Here is a 23,601-nt window from a genome sequence, read left to right on the forward strand (position 1 = left end):
TATTGATTTTTTTTTTTTTTTTTTTTTTTTTGAGGCGGAGTCTTGCTCTGTTGCCCGGACTGGAGTGCAGTGGCCGGATCTCAGCTCACTGCAAGCTCTGCCTCCCGGGTTTACGCCATTCTCCTGCCTCAGCCTCCAGAGTAGCTGGGACTACAGGCGCCCGCCATCTCGCCTGGCTAGTTTTTTGTATTTTTAGTAGAGACGGGGTTTCACCGTGTTAGCCAGGATGGTCTCGATCTCCTGACCTCGTGATCCGCCCGTCTCGGCCTCCCAAAGTGCTGGGATTACAGGCTTGAGCCACCGCACCCAGCCCTGATTTTTTTTAAGAATCAACTTTTGGTTTTATTGATTTTCTCTATTGTTTTTCTATTCTCTATTTTTACTTATCTCTGCTCTAATCTTTATTATTTCATTCCTTCTGCTAGCTTTGGGTTTAGTTTGTTCTTTTTTTTTTTCTAGTTCCTTAAGGTTTAAAATCAGATCATTGATTTTAGATCTTTCCTTTTTAACATTAGCATTTATAGCTATAAATTTCACCTTTGGCACTGCTTTTGTTACATTCCATAAGTTTTGGTATATTGTGTTTTCATTTTCTGTTGTATCAAGATATTTTCTCTTTTTGTGTGTGAACATACTTTAAAATTTCCCTTCTGATTTTCTCTGTAGCTCATTTATTGTTTAAGAATGTGTAAATTTCCACATATTTATGAATTTTCCAGTTTTCCTTTTGCTATTGATTTGTTTCATTCCGTTGTGATCAGTAAGGATACTTGGTATGAGTTAAATCTTTTAAAATTTATTAAGACTTTTTTTTTTTTTTTTTTTTTTTGCCTAGCATGTGGTTTACCCTGGACAATGTTCCATGTACACTTGAGAAAAATGTATATTCTGCTATTGTTGATGGAGTGTTCTGTATGTGTCTGTTAGGTCCAATTGGTTTGTAGTGTTGCTCATGCCATTTATTTCCTTATTGATCTGTCAGTTCTATCCATTTTTGATATGGAGATATATATATGCACACACACACACGCACCCATAACACATCAGATGGGATAATGTGCCAATGTTGTAACAAAGTTTTAGAGAGGCACATCTCATACATGAGTGTGAAAACCCAATCATCATACTTATGAACTACAAAATGTACAAAACTCCATCAACAACAGCAGAATAGACATTTTAATGATAAGTTTTGATTCCTTTTGGTGTATATTCTATAACCATTTTCTTCATTGTTATCAGGGGGATTACATAAAATATTCTAAATATAAAACAATCTATTTTGAATCGATAGCTGATTTGTTTTTCTAAGACCACCAGAGTGGGCACAAAAGAACCAGCAGGTAGGCAAGGGTAGGAGCAAAACTGCAAATTTATTTTTGGTCACCTAGCTTCAGGGAAAGAAGGTGGGTAGGGAGAGGTCTGTCGGCCTCCGGCAAAGGAGGCCGACAGAGTCCCCCGGTGGGGCTCTGGGGCGGGGTTCCTGATGCAGTCCCAACATCCTGACAGGAGGAGAGGTCTGGGAAGTCTGCGTGGCGCGCTGGCCGAGCGGCTTTTCTAGGAATGGGAGAGCAATGGGGGGGCACGGGCATGTCGGGGGTGTTCCGCAGGTGCGACCAGGTAAATCTTGGTCTCTTTGGATTGACGTCACCTGGTGCATGCCCAGTTGATCTGCACCTTCCCGGGCGCCGGCTGCATTTTCACGCCCGCGGGAAATCTTGGTGATGAAGAAGAACCCGGAAGTGCACCATCCTGCCTCCGTTCGTCCAAACAATAGCAACTTAATCTTGATTGCATACAAAAACTAATCTTTACAGCTCTACCCCACATTTTAATGTCATTTATGTTATAAACTACCCTTTTATATATTGTGTACCCATCAAAATAGATTTATAATTATTTTTTATGCATTTATGTCTTCAATACTGTGGCAAATATGAAGTTCCTGATTCTTAGGTGGATTCTTAAATTATTGATTGTAAACTACAAATTTTCTTCTAAGTACTATTTTAGCTGTATTTCCAAAATATTCATATGTTTTGGTTTCATTTTCATTAAGTTTTAAAGTTTTTTATTTTATTTTCTTTTGTTTTTTAGAGATGAGGCCTTGGCTGTGTTGCCCAGGCTGGAGTGCAGTGGCTATCCACAAGTGCAATCATAGTGTACTGCCATCCTCTAACTCCTGACCTCAAGCAATTCTTCCATGTTGGCCTCCCAGGTAACTGGGAATATAGGCACAAGCCTCTGTGCCCAGCTCTCATTTTCAGTAAGTTTAAAATAGTTGCTTGTTAATATTGTAATTTATTTCTTTACTCATTTATTATTTAGAAATATGTTTTTAAGTTTTTAAATATTTGAGGGATTCCAGATATTTTATTGTTATTGATTTCTAATTTAATTCCATTGCAGTCAGAGAACATAATCTGCATAATTTCAGTTCTTTAACATTTATTGGAACTTGTTTTATGACCTAGCATATATTCTGTATTGTTGAAATTTCCATATGCCCTGAAAGGGAATGTATATTCCACAGTTATTCAGTGGAGCAGTCTATAAATGTTAATTATATTCAGTTGATTGACTGTGTTAAGTGTTTTGTAGCCTCACTGATTTACTGTCTACTTATTCTTTCAGTTATTGAGACAAGAGTGTCAAAATATCCAACTATAATTATGAATTATTTTATTTGTTTTAAAAATCATATTAGTAAAGTTTGCATTGTTTGTTTGATATTAATATACCCATTCCAGCTTTATTACCTTTTTTTTTTTTTTTTTTTTTGACACAGAGTCTCACTCTGTCACCTAGGCTGGAGTACAGTAGTACAAACATAGTTCAGTGTGCTTTGACCACCTGGGCTTAAGTAATTTTCCCACCTCAGCCTGCTGAGTAGCTGGGATGACAGGCACACATCAGTGTGCCTGGCTAATTTTTACAATTTTTTTATAGTAATGAAGTCTTAGCATGTTGCTTAGGCTGGCCTCAACCTCCTAGGTTCAAACAATCCTCCCTGCCTTGGCCTCCCAAAGTATTGGGATTACAGGTGTGAGCCACCACACCTGGCCTCCAGCTTTAGTATCTTTAATGTTTGCATCATATATCTTTTTCTATATTTTTATACTTATTTGCATTTTAAAATTTAAAGTGAGTTTTTTGAATTCAGTATATAGTATATATATATATACATACACACTATATATATAGAATTTTGAATTCAGTATGAAGCATGACCAATGGGTCATGCTTTAAAAAATCTAATTTGGTATCTGCCTTTTAATTAAAATATTTAGATCATTTACATTTAATATAATAAACAAAAAAGTTGGATTTAAGTCTGCCATCTTGATTTTTTTATTTAAAATTTTTTTTCATTTTTTTTATTTCTTAGATCTACCTCATTGTCTGACATTTGTTCTTTATTTCCTTCATCTGCTCTTTACTCTTTATCCATCTCCGTTCTTTGGCCTTTGATATGGTTTGGATGTTGTCCTCTCTAAATCTCATGCTGAATTTTAATCCCCAATGTTGGAGGTTGGGCCTGATGAGAGATGTTTCAGTCATGGGGGTGGACACCTTATGGTTTGGTGCTGTCCTTGCAATAGTGAGTGAGTTCTTACAAGATATGGTTGCTTAAAAGTGTGTAGCCACTCCCTCCACTCCAACTCTTTCTTTTTCCTGCTCTGGTCATGTGATATATCTGCTTCTGCTTCACCTTTCAACATGAGTAAAAGCTTCCTGAGGTCTCACCAGAAACTGAGCAGATGCCCAGCACCATGCTTCCTGTATAGCCTACAGAACTATGAACCAATTAAATCTCTTTTCTTTATAAATTATCCAGTCTTAGGTGTTTCTTTATAGTAATGCAAGAATAGCCAACACAGCCTTCTTTTGGATTGAGTGTTTTTCTATTCCATTTTATCTGCTAATGTCTTATTAACTAAATATGTTTTAAACAGCTTTCCTGTAGTTACTCTAGGGCTTAAAATGTATATCAGTAGCAGGGCAGAGTGGCTGACATCTGTAATCCCAGCACTTTGAGAGGGTGAGTTAGGTGGATCACTTGAGGCCAGGAGTTTGAGACCAGCCTGGCCAAAGTAGTGAAACACTATTTCTACTAAAAAAAGAAAAAAAATTAGCCCAGCATGGTGGCATGCACCTGTGGTACCAGCTACTTGGGAGGCTGAGGCAGGAGAATTGCTTGAGCCCATAAGGCAGAGGCTACAGTGAGCTGAGATCACACTGCTGTACTCCAGCTTGGGCAACAAAGTGAGACTCTGTCTCAAAATAAATAAATAAATAAATAAAACATCAATATCACAGACTAGCTTCAAATATTATATCATTTAATGCACAATATAAGAGTTTTACAATAATATACTTCAATCTCTCCCTCTCATACTTTGTGCATATACTTTATGTCTTATATGTTACAAATCCCCAAATATATTGTTATAATTTTTGCTTCAGTCAATTATCTTTAGTAAAACTTACAAGTGAAAAGAAAGTCTTTCATATTTACCCATGTATTTACCATTTCTAGCACTTTTTATTTTTTTATATGCAAACTTTTATTTCAATAATTTTCTACTACTTGAAGCACTTCCTTTAATTTTTTTTTTTTACTTTTAAAAAGTTTATTTTAAGTTCCAGGATACATGTGCAGGAGGTGCAGTTTTGTTACACAGGTAAACATGTGCCATGGTGGTTTGCTGCACCTATCAATAAGCCCCACATGCATTAGCTCTTTATCCTGATGCTCTCTCTCCCCCGACTCTGAACAGGCCCCAGTGTGTGTTGTTTCCCTCCCTGTGTCCATGTGTTCTCATTGTTCAGCTGCTCCTTATAAGTGAGAACATGTGGTGGGTGGTTTTCTGTTCCTGTGTTAGTTTGCTGAGGATCATGGCTCCCGGTTCCATCCATGTCCCTGCAAAGGACATGATCACATACCTTTTTATGGCTGCATAGTATTCCATGGTGTATATGTACCACATTTTCTCTATCCAGTCTATCATTGATGGGTGTTTCGGTTGATTTCATTTTTTTGCTATTGTGAATAGTGCTGCAAGGAACATATAAGTGCATGCATCTTTATAATAGAATTATATATATATATATATATATATATTTTTTTTTTTTAAAATCATACTTTAAGTTCTAGGGTACCTGTGCACAACATGCGGGTTTGTTACATAGGTATACATGTGCCATGTTGGTTTGCTGCACCCATCAACTCATCATTTACCCTAGGCATTTCTCCAAATGCTATCCTGTCCCCAGCCCCCCACCCCCTGACAGGCCCTGGTGTGTGATGTTCCCTACCCTGTGTCAATGTTTTCTCATTGTTCAGTTCCCACCTATGAGTGAGAACATGTGGTATTTGGTTTTCTGTCCTTGTGATAGTTTGCTAAGAATGATGGTTTCCAGCTTCATCCATGTCCCTGCAAAGGACATGAACTCATCCTTTTTTATGGCTGCATAGTATTCCATGGTGTATATATGCCACATTTTCTTTTTATTTATTTACTTATTTTTTTAATTATACTTTAAGTTCTAGGGTACATGTGCACAACGTGCAAGTTTGTTACATATGTATACATGTGCCATGTTGGTGTGCTGCACCCGTTAACTCGTCATTTACATTAGGAATGTCTCCTAATGCTATCCCTCCCCCTTTCTCCCACCCCATGACAGGCCCAGTGTGTGATGATCCCCACCCTGTGTCCAAGTGTTCTCATTGTTCAATTCCCACCTATAAGTGAGAACGTACGGTGTTTGGTTTTCTGTCCTTGTGATAGTTTGCTCAGAATGATGGTTTCCAGCTTCATCCATGTCCCTACAAAGGATGTGAACTCATCCTTTTTTATGGCTGCATAGTATTCCATGGTGTATATGTGCCATATTTTCTTAATCCAGTCTATCACTGATGGACATTTGGGTTGGTTCCAAGTCTTTGTTATTGTGAATAGTGCCGCAATAAACATATGTGTGCATGTGTCTTTGTAGCAGCATGATTTATAATCCTTTGGGTATATACCCAGTAATGGGATGGCTGGGTCAAATGGTAATTCTAGGTCTAGATCCTTGAGAAATTGCCACATTGTCTTCCACAATGGTTGAACTAGTTTGCAGTCCCACCAACAGTGTAAAAGTGTTCCTATTTCTCCACATCCTCTCCAGCATCTGTTGTTTCCTGACTTTTTAATGATCACCATTCTAACTGGTGTGAGATGGTATCTCATTGTGGTTTTGATTTGCATTTCTCTGATGACCAGTGATGATGAGCATTTTTTCATGTGTCTTTTGGCTGCATAAGTGTCTTCTTTTGAGAAGTGTCTGTTCATATCCTTTGACCACTTTTTGATGGGGTTGTTTTTTTCTTGTAAATTTGCTTAAGTTCTTTGTAGATTCTGGATATTAGCCCTTTGTCAGATGGGTAGATTGCAAAATTTTTCTCCCATTCTGTAGGTTGCCTGTTCACTCTGATGGTAGTTTCTTTTGCTGTGCAGAAGCTCTTTAGTTTAATTGGATCCCATTTGTCAATTTTAGCTTTTGTTGCCATTGCTTTTGGTATTTTAGTGATGAAGTCCTTGCCCATGCCTATATCCTGAATGGTATTGACTAGGTTTTCTTCTGTGTTTTTATGGTTTTAAGTCTTACATTTAAGTTTTTAATCTATCTTGGGTTAACTTTTGTATAAGGTGTAAGAATGGGATCCAGTTTCAGCTTTCTACATATGGCTAGCCAGTTTTCCCAACACCATTTATTAAATAGGGAATCTTTTCCCCATTTCTTGTTTTTGTCAGGTTTGTCAAAGATCAGATGGTTGTAGATGTGTGGTGTTATTTCTGAGGCCTCTGTTCTGTTCCATTGGTCTACATATCTGTTTTGGTACCAGTTCCATGCTGTTTTGGTTACTATAGCATTGTAGTATAGTTTGAAGTCAGGTAGTGTGATGCCTCCAGCTTTGTTCTTTTTGCTTAGGATTGTCTTGGTTATGTGGGCTCTTTTTTGGTTCCATATGAACTTTCAAGTCATTTTTTCCAATTCTGTGAAGAAAGTCATTGGTAGCTTCATGGGGATGGAATTGAATCTATAAATACCTTGGAATGTATACATACCTTGGGTAGCATGGCCATTTTCATATATTGATTCTTCCCATCTATGAGCATGGAATGTTTTTCCTCTTGTTTGTGACCTCTTTTATTTCGTTGAGCAGAGGTTTGTAGTTCTCCTTGAAGAGGTCCTTCACATGCCTTGTAAGTTGGATTCCCAGGTACCTTATTTTCTTTGTAGCAATTGTGAATGGGAGTTCACTCATGATTTGGCTCTTTGTCTGTTATTGGTGTATAGGAATGCTTATGATTTTTGCACATTGATTTTGTATCCTGAGGCTTTGCTGAAGTTGCTTATCAGCCTAAGGAAATTTTGGGCTGAGATCATGGGGTTTTCTAAATATACAATCATGTCATCTGCAAACAGGGACAATTTGACACCCTCTTTTCCTAACTGAATACCCTTTATTTCTTTATCTTGTCTGATTGCACTGGCCAGAACTTCCAACACTATGTTGAATAGGAGTGGTGAGAGAGGGCATCCTTGTCCTGTGCTGGTTTTCAAAGGGAATGCTTCCAGTTTTTGCCCATTCAGTATGACACTGTCTGTGGGTTTGTCATAAATAGCTCTTATAATTTTGAGATACGTTCCATCAATACCTAGTTTATTGAGCATTTTTAGCATGAAGGGCTGTTGAATTTTGTCGAAGGCCTTTTCTGCATCTATTGAGACAATCATGTGGATTTTGTCTTTGGTTCTGTTTATGCGATGGATTACATTTATTGATTTGAATATGTTGAACCAGTCTTGCATCCCAGGGATGAAGCCGACTTGATCATGGTGGATAAGCTTTTTGATGTGCTGCTGGATTCGGTTTGCTGGTATTTCATTGAGGATTTTCGTATCGATGTTCATCAGGGATATTGGCCTAAAATTCTCTTTTTTTGTTGTGTCTGTGCCAGGCTTTGGTATCAGGATGATGCTGGCCTCATAGAACGAGTTAGGGAGGATTCCCTCTTTTTCTATTGATTGGAATAGTTTCAGAAGGAATGGTACCAGCTCTTTTTGTACTTCTTGTAGAATTTGGCTATGAATCTGTCTGGTCCTGAACTTTTTTTGGTTCATAGGCTCTTAATTATTGCCTCAATTTCGGAACCTGTTATTGATCTATTCAGAGATTCAACTTCTTCCTGGTTTAGTCTTGGGAGGGTATATGTGTCCAGGAATTTATCAATTTCTTCTAGATTTTCTAGTTTATTCATGTAGAGGTGTTTACAGTATTCTCTGGTAGCAGTTTGTATTTCTGTTGGTTTGGTGGTGATACCCCCTTTAACATTTTTTATTGTTTCTATTTGATTCTTCTGTCTTTTCTTCTTTATTAGTTTTGCTAGCAGTCTATCCATTTTGTTGATCTTTTCAGAGAACCAGCTCCTGGATTCACTGAGTTTTTGAAGGGGTATTGTGTCTCTATCTCCTTCAGTTCTGCTCTGATCTTAGTTATTTCTTGCTTTCTGCTAGCTTTTGAATGTGTTTGCTCTTGCTTCTCTAGTTCTTTTTATTGTGATGCTAGTGTTTGTGTCTTTGTTCTCATTGGTTTCAAAGAACATCTTTGTTTCTGCCTTCATTTCGTTATTTACCCAGTAGTCATTCAGGAGCAGGTTGTTCAGTTTCCATGTAGTTGTGCAGTTTTGGGTGGGTTTCTTAATCCTGAGTTCTAATTTGATTGCACTGTGGTCTGTGAGACAGTTTGTTGTGATTTCTGTTGTTTTACATTTGCTGAGGAATGCTTTACTTCCAATTATGTGATCAATTTTAGAATAAGTGTGGTGTGGTGCTGAGAAGAATGTATATTCTGTTGATTTGGGGTGGAGAGTTCTGTAAAGGTCTATTAGGTCTGCTTGCTGCAGAGCTGAATTCAAGTCCTGGATATCCTTGTTAACCTTCTGTCTCGTTGATCTGTCTAATATTGACAGTGGGGTGTTAAAGTCTCCCATTATTATTGTGTCGGAGTCTAAGTCTCTTTTTTAGGTCTCTAAGGATTTGCTTTATGAATATGGGTGCTCCTGTATTGGATGCATATATATTTAGCATAGTTAGCTCTTCTTGTTGCATTGATCCCTTTACCATTATGTAATGATCTTCTTTGTCTCTTTTGATCCTTGTTGGTATAATATCTGTTTTATCAGAGACTAGGATTGCATACCCTGCTTTTTGTTCTTTCCATTTGCTTGGCAGATCTTCCTCCATCCCTTTATTTTGAGCCTCTGTGTGTCTCTGCATGTGAAATGGGTCTCCTGAATGCAGCACACTGATGGGTCTTGGCTCTTTATCCAATTTGCCAGTCTGTGTCTTTTTTTTTGTTGTTTGAGATGGAGTCTCACTCTATTGCCCATGCTGGAGTGCAGTGGCATGATCTCAGCTCAATGCAAGCTTCGCCTCCCAGGTTCACACCATTCTCCTGCCTCAGCCTCCTGAGCAGCTGGGACTACAGGTGGCTGCCACCACGCCCAGCTAATTTGTTATATTTTTAATAGAGATGGGGTTTCACCATGTTAGCCAGGATGGTCTCAATCTCCTGACCTCGTGATCTGCCTGCCTTGGCCTCCCAAAGTGCTGGGATTACAGGCGTGAGTCACCATGCCCAGCCTGGTCTGTGTCTTTTAATTGGGGTATTTAGCCCATTTACATTTAAGGTTAATATTGTTATGTGTGAATTTGATCCTGTCATTATGATGTTAGCTGGTTATTTTGCCCATTAATTGATGCAGTTTATTCATAGCATCAATGGTCTTTATAATTTGGCATGTTTTTGCAGTGGCTGGTACTGGTTTTTCCTTTCTATGTTTAGTGGTTCCTTCAGGAGCTCTTGGAAGGCAGGCCTGGTGGTGACAAAATCAGCATTTGCTCGTCTAGAAAGGATTTTTATTTCTTCTTCACTTATGAAGCTTAAATTGGCTGGATGTTAAATTCTGGACTGAAAATTCTTTTCTTTAAGAATGTTGAATATTGGACCCCACTCTCTTCTGGCTTGTAGGATTTCTGCTGAGAGATCCACTGTTAGTCTGATGGGCTTCTCTTTGTGGGTAACCTGACCTTTCTCTCTGGCTGCTGTTAACATTTTTTCCTTCATTTCAACCTTGGTGAATCTGACAATTGTGTATCTTGGGGTTGCTCTTGTAGAGGAGTATCTTTGTGGTGTTCTCTGTATTTCCTGAATTTGAATGTTGGCCTGCCTTTCTAAGTTGGGGAAGTTCTCCTGGATAATATCCTGAAGAATGTTTTCTAACTTGGTTCCATTCTCCCCATCACGTTCAGGTACACCAGGCAAATGTAGATTTGGTCTTTTCACATAGTCTTGGAGGCTTTATTCATTTCTTTTCATTCTTTTTTCTCTTATCTTGTCTTCTTGCTTTATTTCATTAATTTGATCTTCAATCAGTGGTATCCTTTCTTCCTCTTGATCAAATCGGTTATTGAAGCTTGTGCATACATCAGGAAGTTCTTGTGCTATGGTTTTTAGCTCCATCAGGTCATTTAAGGTTTTCTCTACACTGTTTATTCTAGTTAGCCATTCATCTAATCTTTTTTCAAGGTTTTTTAGCTTCCTTGCAATGGATTCGAGCATCCTCCTTTAGCTTGGAGAAGTTTGTTATTACTGACCTTCTGAAGCCTACTTCTGTCAACTTGTCAAAGTCATTCTCCATCCAGCTTTGTTCTATTGCCGACAAGGAGCTGTGATCCTTTGGAGAAGGGGCCCTCTGGTTTTTGGAATTTTCATCTTTTCTGCTCTGGTTTCTCCCTATCTTTTTGGTTTTATCTACCTTTGGTCTTTGATGTTGGTGACCTGCAGATGGGGTTTTGGTGTGGATGTCCTTTTTGTTGATGTTGATGCTGTTCCTTTCTGTTTGTTAGTTTTCCTTCTAACAGTCAGGCCCCTCAGCTGCAGGTCTGTTGGAGTTTGCCGAAGTTCCACTCCAGACCCTGTTTGCCTGGGTATCACCAGTGGAGGCTGCAGAACAGCAAATATTGCAGAACAATAAATATTGCTGCCTGATCCTTCCTCTGGAAGCTTCATCCCAGAGGGGCACCCACCTGTATGAGATGTCTGTTGGCCCCTACTGGGAGGTGTCTCCCAGCCAGGCTACATGGGGCTCAGGGACCCACTTGAGGAGAAAGTCTGTCTGTTCTGAGAGCTCAAACGTTGTGCTGGGAGAACCACTGCTCTCTTCAGAGCTGTCAGACAGGGATGTTTAAGTCTGCAGAAGTTTTCTGCTGCCTTTTGTTCAGCTATGCCCTGCCCACAGAAGTGGATTCTATAGAGGCCATAGGCCTTGCTGAGCTCCAGTGGGCTCCATGCAGTTCAAGCTTTCCCAGTCACTTTGTTTACCTACTCAAGTCTCAGCAATGGTGGATGCCCTTCCCCATGCCAGGCTGCAGCCTAACAGGTGGATCTCAGACTACTGCGTTAGCAGTGAGTAAGGCTCTGTGGACGTGGGACCCACTGAGCCAGGCATGGGAGGGAATCTCCTGGTTGCTGTTTGCTGAGACCATGGGGAAACACAGTATGTGGGTGGGAGTGTACTGTTTTCCCAGGTACAGTATGTCACGGCTTCCCTTGGCTAGGAAAGGGAAATCCCCAGACGCCTTGCACTTCCCGGGTGAGGCAACACCCTGCCCTGCTTTGGCTCACTCTCCATGGGCAGCACCCACTGTCCAACCAGTCCCAGTTAGATGAACCAGGTACCTCAGTTGGAAATGCAGAAATCACCCGTCTTCTGTGTCGACCTCACTGGGAGCTGTAGACCGGAGCTCTTCCTATTCTGTCATCTTGGAAGTGACCCCTTTAATATTTTTTGTAGTGTAGATATGCTAGTGATGAATTATCTTAGCTTTTGCTTTTCTGAAAATGTTTTTATTTGTCTTCCTTTTTTTTTCTTTAGATGGAATCTTGCTCTGTCATCTAGGCTGGAATGCAGTGGCATGATCTCAGCTCAGTACAACCTCCACCTCCAGAGTTCAAGCGATTCCCCTGCCTCAGCCTCCTGAGTAGCTAGGATTACAGATTCCTGCCACCACACTCAGCTAATTTTTGTGGTTTTTAGTAGAGACAGGGATTTCACCATGTTGGCCAGGCTGGTCTCAAATGCCTGACCTCAACTGATCCGTCCACCTTGACCTCCAAAGTGCTGGGATTACAGGTTTGATCCACTGTGCTGGGCCTGCCTTCATTTTTGAGATATATTTTTATTGTATATAGAATCCTAAGTTGATCGTCATTTTGTTCTCTCAGTATTTTAAAGATGTTACCTCCTTTCTGGATTTCTGATGAGAGGTCTGAAGTCATTTTCATCTTTGTTCCTCTGTACACGATGAGTCATTTTTTCCCCTCTGGCTTTCAGGAATTTGATTAAGACGTGCCTTGATGTGCTTTGCTTTATATTCATTTTGTTTGAGGTTTGTTGAGCTTCTTGGATCTGTCTTTTCTGATTTTCATCAAATTTGCAAAAAACAAAAGTTGGCATTATTTCTTCCAAAGTTTTCTTATGCTTCTTTATATACCTCTTTCTCTGGGACTCCAATTATATGTCTATTAAACTGTTTGATTTTGTTCCATAGGATATTAAGACAGTTCATTTTTATAGTTTTTTATTTTGTTTTGTGCCTTATTTTGGCTAGTTGCTACTGTTACTTCTTCAATTACATATTTTCTTCTGCAATATCTAATATCCAGTTATTCCTATCCAGTGAAAGTTTCTCTTGAGCTGTTGTGTTTTTCGTTTCTGATATTTCTATTTAAAACAGTAACTTCCACTTTTCCTTATGCTTGTGCTTTTCTTTGAACTAGTTAAGCATTTTGAACACCTTTATAAAAGCTCTTTTAACACCTTAGTTTGTTAGTTACGTAAGTTTTGTCATTTCTAGGTCTGTTTCCATTGATTAATTTTTTTCTTCAATTTTAGTTTTAAATTGAAAAATATTATTTATTTATTTTTGAGATAGTGTCCTGCTCTTTCATCCAGGCTGAAGTGCAGTGGCATGATCTTGGCTTAGTGCAGCCTCAGCCTCCTGGGCTCAAGCAATCTTCCCACCTCAGCTTCCCAAGTAGCTAGGACTACAGGCATACACCATGATGGCTTGGTAGTTTTGTTTATTTTTTGTAGAGATGAGGCCTCACTATGTTGCCAGGCTTGCCTTAAACCCCTGGGCTCAAGCAGTCTACTTGTGTCAGTCTTCCAAAGTGCTGGGAATACAGGAGTGAGCCTCTGGATGCCTGGCCTTTTTCCTTATTTTGAGTCAATCACATTTTCTTACTGCTACGCATGTCTAGTTGTTTTGTGCTGAATACTAGACACTGTAAATTTTGCATCATTAAGTACTACATTTTGCTATGATCTGTTAAAGAGTGTTGGACTTTGTTCTGGCAGGCAGTTAAGGCAGGAAGTTAGTTTGATTCTTTTGAGGCTTGTTTTAAAATGCTTCTTTCAGAACTTTTTTTGTGTTTCCTTGTCTACCTGGCTTTCTTCTAGGATTGGTTTAGCACCATTAATAACACCTAATCATTTTTGGCCCTCTATTAAAGATGTCATGAATTCAGTGAGGTCTCTCCACTATTGCTGGTGAGAACTTGAATAATTCTGGGCCCAGGATGAGCTATGGGAATTATCTGGCTTATATCTCTTTGGTAATTATTCTTTCCTCAGAGTTTGTCCTTCCCCCATCTCTATGGAGTCTCACCATATGCAGTTTGATATCTGGCCAAAGACTCAGAGGAATCCTCATACAGATGTTTGGAGCTTGTTTTATGATAGCTCCATGATAAAATGACTCATTCCTCCTCCTTCACATTCTGCATCATACATTTTAGCTATCTTAACCTCATTAAACTCCAACCTCTATGTCCTCAATTCAACAATATCTACTGTGTTTTATTTAGGTTTCCTTTCCCTGTGCCACCAGAAATTGACCCTAGACAGAAAGCAGCAGTGATCATGGATCTCACCTTATTTTTCACCTTATTCATTTCGTTTTTCTCAGGAACCACAGTCTAATTTTGTTTTATTCTATATTTTACTTTTTGGAGACAGAGCCTTGATATGTTGCCCTGGTTGGAGTGTAATGGTACCATCTTGGCTTATCACAACCTCTGCCTGCCAGGATCAAGCGATTCTCTTGCCTCATCTTCTTGAGTAGCTGCAACTACAAGCATGTACCAAGACTAGTCTCGAACTCCTGGGCTCAAGTGATCTGCCCGCCTCAGCCTCCCAAAGTGCTGAGATTACAGGCGTGAGCCACTGCGCCCAGCCAGTAACTACAGTCTTTTGTTGCTATTTGTCTAATATCTGAAAACAGTTTTTTTTTTCAGATATTTTGTATTGTTTCCTGATTGTTGATGGTGGGAAAGTAAGCCTAGACATTGTTATTCCCTCATAGCTGGAAGTGCATTATGGGGCTGGTACTTTTTTTTTTCTATTATTCTCCCTCAGGTTAAGTCCTGTATCACTCCCTTTCTGATTATACAGCCACCTCCTTTAACTCACCAACCCATCTGCCTAGTGGGTCTGTGTTTATTTTTTTCTTGTTTCTCCCTTGTTTCATGTTTCATCCTGCTACTCTCATGCTTAAAACATTTAGTAGCTCCTGGGATGAACATATGTTGTTTTTCCTGCTCTTTTGTTTTTTCCTTAGGGAACCATTCTTCCTCCATTTCATTCCAATGGTAATGTCAGTTTCTATCTTTTGCCCCAAGACTATCCATTCTATGGTAACTAGACAATCTTGGTACCTCCTTTCACAGCCATAGTGATCATTCCAGGAGTAGATAGTGTCAATCATAGTCTTCAATAGCACTATTATAGGGACATAGTCAGAGATGCATGCTCTCTGGCTTGGCATGTTAGGCTGGGAGAATGTGAATTTGGATCAATTAAAGATCATTTCCCTCTGCCTTATGGAGAAGGACTGACTACTCTGGGAGAGAATGAAATCAACCCATTGAGTGAAGAAAGGCAAATGGATAGAGATAGAAAAATAAAAATATTGGGATATCCCTAGATCCACCTATACACAAAGCTAGCAAATCCCCACCTTTCCCTGTTCTTTGAACCAATTAATTTTCATTTTGCTTAGTCTAGTTTGAGCTGAGATTTTCTTACTTATATTTGAAAGAATTTGGTTTAAGACAGCCCCCTCTGTTTTGTAACAAAGTGTAGCTCCGGGGAAGCTACTCACTGACCCCAGAAGCCTTCCCTGCTTTTGGTACTTTATGCTGGCATTCCTACCAGCCGTACCATGCTACGTTTATCAAAATGCAAATCAGAACATGTCTTGGTACCGCGGAAAGAACTCAAGCTCAGAGTCAGAAATACCTGGGTTAAAGATTTTTTGCTGCCTATTAGCTGTGTGAGCTGAAAGGTTACTGCGCATACTCTATTTTCTTCCCAATAAAGACGGGAGGAAGAGGGGAGGAAGTAGGCAAGCCCATAGTACCAGTGAGGATTAGGTTTAATCACATAGAACTGGAAACCTAAGAATTCTCTGAGAACATAGAAGTTTGTTTCTTTGTCATGTAAATTAATTGGAGGTAACTGATCCAGGAGGCTTCACGAAGCCATCAGGCAGCCACTCCTTCTAACTTTTTCCTTCACCATCCTAACATATGACTTCTATTCTCAAAGTTCTTCCCTGCAGAATTGATGTGTTTCACCCACCCAGGTCCACAGAGAAAGGGTTAGGAAAGTGGACAGGTATTTTTCTGTGTTGGAAATTTTCATCTCAGAAGGGAGTTTTTCTGTGCTCCTATGGTTCATGCCAGTTAGCAGAATCTACCTAAGCAGGAAGTTGGATGCTTTCTGAATTTCCAATAAATGGGAAGAGATTCCATAAAAGACTATGTGATAGTAGCAACCATGATGGGTTGTAAGTGTTTTTATCAGCTGGGAAAGATAGTGCTTTGCTTAAAATGATTAAGCTTGGATGCATTTGTGGGGATGGCAAGGAAAGGATGAATACAGGGAAGCTAAGTGATTTGGGGACTCTCGGAATATGGGCAAAAGAAAAACCTGAGTTCACACAGATGCCTGGCATCTCAAAGTTCCCCTTGTCCCCATCTGCCATGATTCTCCCTATTCCTCTAGCATCCCTTTTTGGCCTCTTCTTTCCCATACCTTCATCCTTCCTAGCCTCTTGTTTCTCACTCCTCTAGTCCCACCTCCCCAATCTATCTTCATGTCAGAGCAAGAGATGTCTTCCCAAAATATAATTTTGTTACCTGCTTTTCTGTTTTGGTGACTTGGAGGGTTTGTTTTGCATCATGGGTGCTAGGTTTTTGTCACTAGGACCGGTTTCGTCAGGATCCATAGCCCCTAGGATTCTGGAATAATGTAATTTAAGAGGTTAGGACAAAGACTACTTGACAGCCTCTTAGGAGATTTTTATGGATACTGAACAAGTATCATGTCTTTGGAGTTAGTTAAGCCTGAACCACAGAGTCAGGGTGATCTAAGCTGTGCTGCACTATCAACTCTGAAATGTCAGTGGGTTGATTCAGCAAAAGTGTATTTTTTGCCTATGTTAAGTAGGCAGTGTGTGCGAGCAAGGGGTTCTTCCCCACACAGACACTCAGGGACCAGAGTCTACATCATCTTATAGAGGCACTTCCTTGAACATGTGATCCTCTCAGCGCCTGCAGCAGAAGAGAGCACTGGAGAGTGCCTGTCCTTGGAATTAGTTCTTCTTCCCTAATTAGAGTGTAAGTCCCTTGAGGTCAGGGACTGTGTCTTATATTCGTCTGTTTATTTTTTCTGTCAGAAATCTGGGCAGAAGATGCTATTAAGGTATGGTTTGGCTAAGAACCCAGGAAAACCAAAATTCTACCCATTCTTTCTGACCAAGACCCTGGGAGAAAGGAACTAGGACAAACAGGAAACTAGCACTTGCTTCCAAATGCAGAGGACTCTGGTGCTGGACCCCATGGCATGGACTAACCCTTACACTTACCCTTCCACAAAATGTAGTTGAGTGTGGCCAGGCGCGGTGGTGAGTGCCTGTACTCCCAGCACTTTGGGAGGCTTAGGCGGGTGGATCACTTGAGGCCAGGAGTTTGAGACCAGCCTGGCCAGCATGGTGAAACCCCATCTCTACTAAAAATACAAACATTAACTGGGTGTGGGCCAGGCATGGTGGCTCATGTCTGTAATCCCAGCACTTTGGGAAGCTGAAGTGGGTGGATCACCTGAGCTCAGGAGTTTGAGACCAGCCTGGGCAACATGGTGAAACCCCAGCTCTAGAAAAAAATGAAAAAACAAAAATTACCTGGGCATGCTAATGCACGCCTGTGTTCCCAGCTATTTGGGAGGCAGAGGTGGGAGGACTGCTTGAACCCTGGAGGTGGAGGTTGCAGCGAGCTGAGATCATGCCAGTGCACTGCACTCCAGCCTGAGCGACAGAGCAAAACCCTGTCAAAAAAAAAAAAAAAAAAAAAAGAAAAGAAAAGAAAATGTAGTTGATTGCCAGTTCTGTTCTGCCTATGTGGTCAAGACCTGAAGAGGAAAGACTGATCCATTCCACCCCTTCCAGAACCAGAAGACTGTAATCAGAGAGTGGAATTGTGAGAATGGGAGCACCAATTTCCAGCATCTGGTACAGGCTGGCTTAGTGCTATGCCAGGGTGGTGCCATGTGGGAGAAGAGGCAGGAGGTAAGACGGGCGGCTGAGTCTTCTCCATCAGGGACTCACTCTGTCTCCTTATTCTCTTGTATGCACAGACCTCCTAACACGGTGCCTTCACCCTTCAGCCCAATAAGTGTTCACAAAACTGACTAGACCATGGAAATTCCTTCTCCTTGGGCAACTGAAGAAGAGGATAAAGAGAAAGAAAGAAGTCTTGAATGTTTTCCTTTCAAGGCAATATATTACTTACTTAATGTTAGAATTAACTAATTAAAAAACCTCTTAGCTTCTCCTGTGGGTCAGACATTCTTCAAAGTTGCCATATCAGGACTGGAGGCAAATAATAAATATCCAATGGTATAATAGGCCACAGTTTTTATTATCCTAGTGAAATCTGCATATTTTCAAAATTAAATCTGCTTAATACCACCCACTAGAGTTTGCAGGTAACAACAGTGACATAATGATGATGTCAACAGCAATGGGTCTTGCTGATTCCGTGCTTATTATTACCTGTCACAATACTAACTGCAATGTACTGCTCATTTCTCACAACAAATCAGAGGATGGGATGTTATTCCTCTTCATTTTGTAGATAAGATGACTGGAGTTCAGAGAGTTAAAGCGTCTTACCTAAAGACACACAGCAAGTGACAGGCAAGGCCAGGTCTGCCTGGACTCACAGTCCCAGTTTCTTCTTTTGCCTCCTTGATGAAAACATCACTTTGAGGAAAATCAAGGTTTTCCTAAGTTTATCGAAATGAGGTTTGCATTTGAAACTTCTAAAATAATATTTTTAATAATATTCATAAAAAACATATCATCCTAGTACTTAGTATGCATATACTTACCATGTATTGGATGCTGTTCTAAGTACTTTACATATTTCCGTTCACTGAATCTTCATAACAGCACTGTGAGACAGGTACTATTATTATTCCCATTCTTCAGATGAAGCACAGAGGCACAAGGTTAAGTAACTTGAAGTTTTATTCCTTATAAATTAAATCTGGTTTGAATTGTCCAAACTGTCTGACAGTTAGACATACTGACAATTATAACTATTCTGTGTATAAATAAATAAAACTATACAGTCATGCCTCGTTTTGTTATGCCCAAGATACTGCATTTTTTTTTTTACAGATTAAAGGTTTGTGGCAACCCTGGGTTGAGCAAGTCTATCAGTGCCATTTTGCCAACAGCATGTACTTGCTTTGGCTTTGTGTTACACTTGAGTAATTCTCATAATAATTCAAACATTTCCATTATTATTTTATCTGTTATGGTGATCTGTGATCAGTGATCCTTGATGTTACTATTGTAATGGTTTTAAGGCTCCATAAACTGCACCCAGATGAGATGAAGAACTTTGATAAGTGAGTGTGTTCCGACTCACCAATCAGCCATTCTCCTGTCTCTCTTCTCCTTGGGCCTCTCTATTCCCTGAGACACAACAATATTGAAATTAGGCCAATTAGTAAGACTACAATAGCCTCTGAGTGTTCTAGTGAAAAGAGGAATCTCGTGTCTCTCACTTTCAATTAAAAGCTGGAGATAACTGAGCTTAGTGAGGAAGGTACGTTGAAAACCGAGATGGGCCAAAAGCTAGGTCACTTTTTTAAAAAAAATTATTATTATACTTTAAGTTCTAGGGTATATGTGCATAACGTGCAGGTTTGTTACATATGTATACTTGTGCCGTGTTGGTGTGCTGCACCCATGAACTCGTCAGCACCCATCAATTCGTCATTTATATCAGGTATAACTCCCAATGCAATCCCTCCCCCCTCCCACCTCCCCATGATAGGCCCCGGTGTGTGATGTTCCCCTTCCTGAGTCCAAGTGATCTCATTGTTCAGTTCCCACCTATGAGTGAGAACATGCGGTGTTTAGTTTTCTGTTCTTGTGATAGTTTGCCGAGAATGATGGTTTCCAGCTGCATCCATGTCCCTACAAAGCACACAAACTCATCCTTTTTTATGGCTGCATAGTATTCCATGGTGTATATGTGCCACATTTTCTTAATCCAGTCTGTCACTGATGGACATTTGGGTTGATTCCAAGTCTTTGCTATTGTGAACAGTGCCACAATAAACATATGTGTGCATGTGTCTTTATAGCAGCATGATTTTTTTTGTTTGTTTTTTGTTTTTGTTTTTTTATTGTTATATTTCAAGTTCTAGGGTACATGTGCATAACGTGCAGGTTTGTTACATATGTATACTTGTGCCGTGTTGGTGTGCTGCACCCATCAACTCGTCAGCACCCATCAATTCGTCATTTATATCAGGTATAACTCCCAATGCAATCCCTCCCCCCTCCCCCCACCATGATAGGCCCCGGTGTGTGATGTTCCCCTTCCCGAGTCCAAGTGATCTCATTGTTCAGTTCGCACCTATGAGTGAGAACATGCGGTGTTTAGTTTTCTGTTCTTGTGATAGTTTGCTAAGAATGATGGTTTCCAGCTGCATCCATGTCCCTACAAAGGACACAAACTCATCCTTTTTTATGGCTGCATAGTATTCCATGGTGTATATGTGCCACATTTTCTTAATCCAGTCTGTCACAGATGGACATTTGGGTTGATTCCAAGTCTTTGCTATTGTGAATAGTGCCACAATAAACATACGTGTGTATGTGTCTTTATAGCAGCATGATTTATAATCCTTTGGGTATATACCCAGTAGTGGGATGGCTGGGTCATATGGTACATCTAGTTCTAGATCCTTAAGGAATTGCCATACTATTTTCCATAATGGTTGAACTAGTTTACAATCCCACCAACAGTGTAAAAGTGTTCCTATTTCTCCACATCCTCTCCAGCACCTGTTGTTTCCCGACTTTTTAATGATTGCCATTCTAACTGGTGTGAGATGGTATCTCATTATGGTTTTGATTTGCATTTCTCTGATGGCCAGTGATGATGAGCATTTTTTCATGTGTCTGTTGGCTGTATGAATTTCTTCTTTTGAGAAATGTCTGTTCATATCCTTTGCCCACTTTTTGATGGGGTTGTTTCTTTTTTTCTTGTAAATTTGTTTGAGTTCTTTGTAGGTTCTGGATATTAGCCCTTTGTCAGATGAGCAGATTGCAAAACTTTTCTCCCATTCTGTAGGTTGCCTGTTCACTCTGATGGTAGTTTCTTTTGCTGTGCAGAAGCTCTTTAGTTTAATTAGATCCCATTTGTCAATTTTGGCTGTTGTTGCCATTGCTTTTGGTGTTTTAGATGTGAAGTCCTTGCCCATGCCGATGTCCTGAATAGTATTACCTAGGTTTTCTTCTAGGGATTTTATGGCATTAGGTCTAATATTTAAGTCTCTAATCCATCTTGAATTAATTTTCATGTAAGGAGTAAGGAAAAGATGCAGTTTCAGCTTTCTACTTATGGCTAGCCAATTTTCCCAGCACCATTTATTAAATAGGGAATCCTTTCCCCATTTCTTGTTTTTCTAAGGTTTGTCAAAGATCAGATGGCTGTAGATGTGTGGTATTACTTCTGAGGACTCTGTTCTGTTCCATTGGTCTATATCTCTGTTTTGGTACCAGTACCATACTGTTTTGGTTACTGTAGCCTTGTAGTATAGTTTGAAGTCAGGTGACGTGATGCCTCCAGCTTTGTTCTTTTGACTTAGGATTGTCTTGGCAATGCGGGCTCTTTTTTGGTTCCATATGAACTTTAAAGCAGTATTTTCCAATTCTGTGAAGAAACTCATTGGTAGCTTGATGGGGATGGCATTGAATCTATAAATTACCTTGGGCAGTATGGCCATTTTCATGATACTGATTCTTCCTATCCATGAGCATGGTATGTTCTTCCATTTGTTTGTGTCCTCTTTTATTTCACTGAGCAGTGGTTTGTAGCTCTCCTTGAAGAGGTCCTTTACATCCCTTGTAAGTTGGATACCTAGGTATTTTATTCTCTTTGAAGCAATTGTGAATGGAAGTTCATTCATGATTTGGCTCTCTGTTTGTCTGTTACTGGTATGTAAGACTGCTTGTGATTTTTGCACATTAATTTTGTATCCTGAGACTTTGCTGAAGTTTCTTATCAGCTTAAGGAGATTTTGGGTGGAGACAGTGGGGTTTTCTAAATATACAATCATGTCATCTGCAAACAGGAACAATTTGACTTCTTTTTTTCCTAATGGAATACCCTTTATTTCTTTCTCTTGCCTGATTGCCCTAGCCAGAACTTCCAACACTATGTTGAATAGGAGTGGTGAGAGAGGGCATCCCTGTCTTGTGCCAGTTTTCAAAGGGAATTTTTCCAGTTTTTGCCCATTCAGTATGATATTGGCTGTGGGTTTGTCATAAATAGCTCTTATTATTTTGCGATACATTCCATCAATACCGAATTTATTGAGCGTTTTTAGCATGAAGGGCTGTTGAATTTTGTCAAAGGCCTTTTCTGCATCTATTGAGATAATCATGTGGTTTTCATCTTTGGTTCTGTTTATATGCTGGATTATGTTTATTGATTTGCATATGTTGAACCAGCCTTGCATCCCAGGGATGAAGCCCACTTGATCATGGTGGTTAAGCTTTTTATGTGCTGCTGGATCCAGTTTGCCAGTATTTTATTGAGAATTTTTGCATCGATGTTCATCAGGGATATTGGTCTAAAATTCTCTTTTTTTGTTGTGTCTCTGCCAGGCTTTGGTATCAGGATGATGTTGGCCTCATAAAATGAGTTAGGGAGGATTCCCTCTTTTTCTATTGATTGGAATAGTTTCAGAAGGAATGGTACCAGCTCCTCCTTGTACCTCTGGTAGAATTCAGCCATGAATCCATCTGGTCCTGGACTTTTTTTTGGTTGGTAGGCTATTAATTATTGCCTTAATTTCAGAGCCTGCTATTGGTCTCTTCAGGGATTGAGCTTCTTCCTGGTTTAGTCTTGGGAGAGTGTAAGTGTCCAGGAAATTATCCATTTCTTCCAGATTTTCCAGTTTATTTGTGTAGAGGTGTTTATAGTATTCTCTGATGGTAGTTTGTATTTCTGTGGGGTTGGTGGTGATATCCCCTTTATCATTTTTTATTGTGTCTATTTGATTCTTCTCTCTTTTCTTCTTTATTAGTCTTGCTAGCGGTCTATCAATTTTGTTGATCTTTTCAAAAAACCAACTCCTGGATTCATTGATTTTTTTGGAGAATTTTTTGTTTCTCTATCTCCTTCAGTTCTGCTCTGATCTTAGTTATTTCTTGCCTTCTGCTAGCTTTTGAATGTGTTTGCTCTTGCTTCTCTAGTTCTTTTAATTGTGATGTTAGAGTGTCCATTTTAGATCTTTCCTGCTTTCTCTTGTGGGCATTTAGTGCTATAAATTTCCCTCTACACACTGCTTTAAATGTGTCTCAGAGATTCTGGTATTTTGTATGTTTGTTCTCATTGGTTTCAAAGAACATCTTTATTTCTGCCTTCATTTCGTTATGTACCCAGTAGTCATTCAGGAGCAGGTTGTTCAGTTTCCATGTAGTTGCGCGGTTTTGACTGCATTTCTTAGTCCTGAGTTCTGGCTTGATTGCACTGTGGTCTGAGAGACAGTTTGTTATAATTTCTGTTCTTGCACATTTGCTGAGGAGTGCTTTACTTCCAATTATGTGATCAATTTTGGAATAAGTGTGATGTGGTGCTGAGAAGAATGTATATTCTGTTGACTTGGGGTTGAGAGTTCTGTAGATGTCTATTAGGTCTGCTTGCTGCAGAGATGAGTTCAATTCCTAGATATCCTTGTTAACTTTCTGTCTCGTTGCTCTGTGTAATGTTGACAGTAGGGTGTTGAAGTCTCCCATTATTATTGTATGGGAGTCTAAGTCTCTTTGTAAGTCTCTAAGGATTTGCTTTATGAATCTGGGTGCTCCTGTATTGGGTGCATATATATTTAG

The 23,601-nt window shown here is 39.7% G+C and overlaps 1 long non-coding RNA gene and 1 other non-coding gene across 2 annotated transcripts in view; one reads left to right on the plus strand and one right to left on the minus strand.

The window, feature by feature from the left end:
• LOC111524429 overlaps positions 1–23,601 on the plus strand; it is a 65,111-nt gene that overhangs the window by 33,996 nt on the left and 7,514 nt on the right. Inside the window, exon 3 of the long non-coding RNA XR_002725784.2 lies at positions 2,098–2,266. This is a non-coding gene — a long non-coding RNA (uncharacterized LOC111524429). The remainder of the gene's footprint in view (positions 1–2,097; positions 2,267–23,601) is intronic.
• Positions 1,042–1,146, minus strand: LOC111524435. The gene has a single exon (XR_002725787.1). It is a non-coding gene; the product is annotated as a small nucleolar RNA U13 (small nucleolar RNA).

Source organism: Piliocolobus tephrosceles, chromosome 17 (genome assembly GCF_002776525.5).
Source record: "Piliocolobus tephrosceles isolate RC106 chromosome 17, ASM277652v3, whole genome shotgun sequence".
Classification (NCBI taxonomy): domain Eukaryota; kingdom Metazoa; phylum Chordata; class Mammalia; order Primates; family Cercopithecidae; genus Piliocolobus; species Piliocolobus tephrosceles.